Consider the following 5,150-nt stretch of genomic DNA (forward strand, 5'->3'; position numbering starts at 1 on the left):
CACTTGCTGCATGATTGGACATTCTGAAGTAGCAAACTACTTTAGACATTTTTATTCTCACATTGAGGTTGTCAATGACTATTGTTCTAGAAAAGATGTAGTGAACCACTATTTCGACCCACTGCAGTCCATAAGATGTAGGGACATTTACTTAGTTGTTGGAAAGGGAAATGCAGGATTTTGACCTGGCAACAATAAAGGGTTGGCAGTATAATTCTAAATCAGGATGATGTATGGTTTGCAGGGAAACTTGCAAATGACGATGCTTCGATGTATGAGTCATCAAATAGAGGTTCAGTTTGGAAGATGCTATCAAAGGGGTCTCATTGAATTGTCACAGTGCATCTTGTAATGGTATACAATGCTGCTACTGTGTGTTGGTAGTGAAGGAAGCAAATGTTGAAGGTGGTGAATGGGATTACAGGTTGCTTTGTACTGGACAGTGTTAAGTTTGAGTGTTGTTGACACTACATTCATGCAGATAGGTGGAGTATATTTCATCACATCCTTGACTTCATACATGGGTTTTGCAGAGTTCAAATGTTAATTACTTGGCACTGAATTCACACCCTCTGACTTGCTCCTGTAGCCACTGCTTTGATATGGCTGATCCACTTCGGTTTCTGTTCAATGGTAAGTGTTAGGATGTTGGTAGTTGGGGTTTCAGTGTTGGTAATGGCACTGAATGTCAAGAAGAGACAAATCGTTGTTTGGCATTGTGTCTCACAGATATTAACCCAAGCCTATGGCCAGCTAGATGATCCTGTTGGCTATCAAAAGTTTAAGATAATTGCCTTAAGAGCACTTAATTCCTTTGCTTGTATCATAGGCCTCTGGATCTACCTTCATCAGTAAGTAGATGCTTCAATAAATAGTCAACTATCTTGCTGTGATGCTTTAGCAAAGATAGCTGGCTTTGTGGAATTCTGTTAAGCAGAGAGGTTATTTTATTTTGTGACTTTTTGAACTGTCAATTTCTGTTGGCAATAGTTCAGTTTCACGTGAATGTGTACAGCTGAGTGCAATAGTGGCCTTTCTCATACCTCTCTTTACCTTGTGATTTGGAAGGCAGTTTAGGGATTTCTGACAATCTGGACATAACCCTCCAACTGTGCTACACCAAGGTTTTTTTTAATATACTTACCAATATGATGTGACATTTACGTTCCTTTCAATAAAATCAAAATAGCTGGAATTATTCCAGCCATTCAAGTGCTATTTGTGGAGCATCAGAAGTCTCTTAAAAGTTCCAAGTCTAACAACTTACAATGCACACAATTATCAGTATCCTCTTGCATTTTCTTTCTAAGCCAGAATTAATTATATCTTCAATTTTAGTAATACTTGCAAGTTTTAATGCTACTATATACAACCTTAATCATTGTACACTGCAAACAACATTTTCCTTGCAACAGAGGTCTGTGGGGCTCCCCTTCCTATTCTCAACTACACAGAAATTTTCCTTTGCCCAAATAGCTCACACTTAATATACACACAGCTCACTGGAGGGTGAGGTTGCACCCACTTGTATTCAGAAGAGGAAGTCTATGAGGTAGCATCCAGATCAAGGCTGTTATATATGCTGACATGCCTAGCCTGCAGTGCATTGTCAACATCAGCCTGAGAGCAGAGCCGAGAGCTTATTCTGTCCAGGGCGGAATTGATGAACGATACTATTCCCACATAATGCAGCGTCTGGTAGCTGATGCCTCCGTCTCCATTGTAGCTCAAGCAAAAGGTACCAATGTCTGAGAACTACAGGAGAAGCTCAGGCTGATTATGCTGGCTCAGCTTGTTGCTCTGAACACTCACCACTAATGTACATACTTACGGGTAACAGTGACCAATAGGATTTGTAAAGGTCTCACAGCATTCTATTTAGAGGGACATGGGCCAGAAGCAGGCAGGTGGGATTAGTTTAGTGTGGGATTAGTTTAGTTTGGGATTATGTTCAGCATGGACTGGTTGGACCAAATGATCTGTCTCTGTGATTCTATGACTACGTACATTCTCCTGCAATATGTTGTGAAAAGTTTTTTGAAAGTCCTTAAATCCACTACTTTTGCCCCATTTACTCATTGTCATCTATTGAAAGAAATAGATATGTTAGTTTCTGAAGCAGCTATTCGATATTTAGAAAAAGTCAATTCTTGATTGTGCAGTGACTTAAATTGCTTTTTCCAGAAAGATAAAATAGAAAGTTCAGTTCATTTGACTTTAGTACAAGTTTAGGTGCATGCCCTTACTAGCATTTTGAAAAAGCAACAGCAAAGCTTTTTGTTTTTCAACTGGGAGTGATAGATTTTTGTAACCTATTTTTTCCTCCCCAGGGACTTATTCCACAAATTTGGATATCTTATGAAGAAGCTTCCATTGAAATCCATAAGTTTTATCAGTGTAATTTAACTGAAATTATCCACCCCCAGGCCCAAGATCAAGAAATTTCAAGCATAAACGACTTCCAATCCAATTACATTTGTCATGTTTTAAATTAGTGCAAAACATGCTAGAAGATGGCCCTATCCAAGTCTGGTTGCATCACAGACCAAATTAACCATTTTCCGTTTTTGTTAGTTGCACCTCTAAGAAGAACCTTAAAATTGTCCTGAAACCCCTCGGCTGCAGAAATGACAAGTGAGTTATCACTACGTGCACAAGTCCCTCCCAACTCAATACTAATGCACAATTGTACCAGGGTCTTTTAATCCTGTATTTTACAAAAATGCTTTGTGCCTCAGGACTGCATTAGGATGAATTAAAATCCGGAGATGATGAGACACATTCCATTTTTACAGGATGAGCCACTGTAGGTTAAAGGTCCAGTCTTTGAGTTCTGGTGAACAGAGGAGTGAAGGATTGGTGGGTGAGTGGATAGTCAGTGGTGCTAGTCAGGTGGTCTGAAGGATATTCAGATGACCAAAGATTCAAGTATATATTGTAGTTACCCATGTGTTAGATGAGATTTTAATCCATCCAACATTTGGAGCGGCACGGTGGCTCAGAGGTTTGATTCCAGCCTTGGGCAACTGTCTGTGTGGAATTTGCACGTTCTTTCCCGTGTCTGCGTGGTTTCCTCCGGTTTCCTCCCACAGTCCAAAGATGTGCAGGTCAGATGAATTGGCCATGTATTCCTGGTGAAGGTCTTTTGCCCAAAACGTCGGTTTCCTGCTCCTCGAATGCTGCCTGAACTGCTGTGCTTTTCCAGCATACTAATCCAGAATCCATGCTAAATTGCCTGTAGTGTTAAGTGCATTAATCAAATGGGTCTGGGTGAGTTACTCTGTGGAGGGTCGGTGTGGACTGGCTGGGCCGAAGGACCTATTTCCATACTGTAGGGAATCTAAATCTAAATAATTACCTAAGTATGAGGAACTCCTGAGGTTTTTGTAGGGCCTGACATGCATTTTTACTTTGAACTTCTGACCTCAGGATCTGGAGACTGGAAGATTTAGCCCAAGTTAAGTTGAATATTTTAAATGTACAAACACTTGCAGCTGCATTTTAAAAGCTTTTAAAAAGATCTTTTAATTTACTAAAGAACTGACGACAAATTTATCTAGTACGCATTACTGTGTAGTTGCTGAAAGTAGATTTTAGTTATTTGGAATTATTTTATTCATGGCTGCTTGACCAAATTTTTTTTTTGTGATGAATGCACTTTTGTTGTTAATAAACGAACACCAGGTTACTGTTCTTAAACAACAGAAATATTTCTAATGCCATCTAAAAAAGAATCCTTTAGATTACCTGAAGTTTGCGGACTTGTGACATTTTGGATGAGGTATGCAAAAATGTGCAGAGACCATTGGATCAACAATTGGGGCCAAAATGAATCCCTTGACTGCTAGTTTTCCTCAATGGAAAGAACAATTTATTTCTAGGCCTCAAGCAACTTTCAGTTTTCATTTTTCACATTTTCATGGTAAATTCATACAAATTATCCTACATTTCAAAAAAGCGCAGTACAAATATGGTGAAAAACTTCAGTGGGAGTCATTGTTGTTACAATGATGTCCTTATGGTTCATATGAACTTTCATTTTTGAAGGGCTAATTCTATCGGAAATTCCATTGGGTAAAAAATAGAGAGAGGTGCTAGTGTTGAGGATGACTCAGTTTGGATTTGTTTGACTAACATTATGTTACTGATGACACTATAAATGAAAACCGATTCTATCAAAATGGTAGAAAATAAAGTAAATGCTAAATTAAGTTGATAATTCTTTTAGTTTTACTACTGCTTCTTGTAAAGTAATTTGAATGAAAATGTTGGTGGACTGGTTATGAAGTTTTCAGATGACATAAAAATTGGTGGAGTTGCAGATCATGAAGGTTATCAGGATACAGCAGGACAGAGACAAGTTGGAAAGTTGAGCAGAGAAATGGCAGATGGAGGAAAAGTATACAACAAATGGCAGGATCCTTAGGAGCATGAGTGCATTAGTGGTAGAGATCGTGGAACCCCTGCAATGCAGAAGCAGGCCATTTAGTCCATCGAGTCCACATCAATTCTCCAAAGAGCAACCCACCCAGACCCTACCCTATCCTTATAGTCCTGCATTTCCCATGGCTAATCCACCTGTGGACTATGGAAGGAAGCCCATACAGATTCAGGAAGAATGTGCAAGCTCAACACAGACTGTTGCTCAAGGAATCGTGGATAGCTAGTTTCTTTCTCCCAGGGTGGAAATGTCAAATACTAGGGGGCATTGGTTCAAGACGAAAGAGTGGAAAGTTTAAAAGAGATTTGCAAGAAACGTTTTTTATGCAGAGGGTAGAATGTGCTGCCAGGGGAGGTAGTAGAAGCAGACTCAGTAGCAATGTTTAAGGGGCACTTAGACTGACACATGAACAGGCAGGGAATAGAAGGATATGGACCAGGTGCAAGGAGGTGGGATTAATTTAGAAAGGCAACATGGCCAGCACAGACATTGTGGGTTGAAGGGCCTGTTTCTGTGCCCTACTGTTCTGTCTGTACTGAGAATTATTGTCCTGAAATGCGTTCAGATGTCCTCAGGTTCTGAAATGTGCTGTAGGTTCATGTACTTTACTAAAGCAATATGTTGCATGAAACAAAAATTGTTTGTTTAGCACCAGTGCTAAGCTCTCTTTAACCCTAGTTGCAGCCAAACCTGCACATTATTTGATGAG

The sequence above is a fragment of the Chiloscyllium plagiosum genome, unplaced genomic scaffold (assembly GCF_037043375.1).
Source record: "Chiloscyllium plagiosum isolate Xiang-an unplaced genomic scaffold, Cpla_swu_hap1 HiC_scaffold_6, whole genome shotgun sequence".
In the NCBI taxonomy this organism is placed as follows: Eukaryota; Metazoa; Chordata; class Chondrichthyes; order Orectolobiformes; family Hemiscylliidae; genus Chiloscyllium; species Chiloscyllium plagiosum.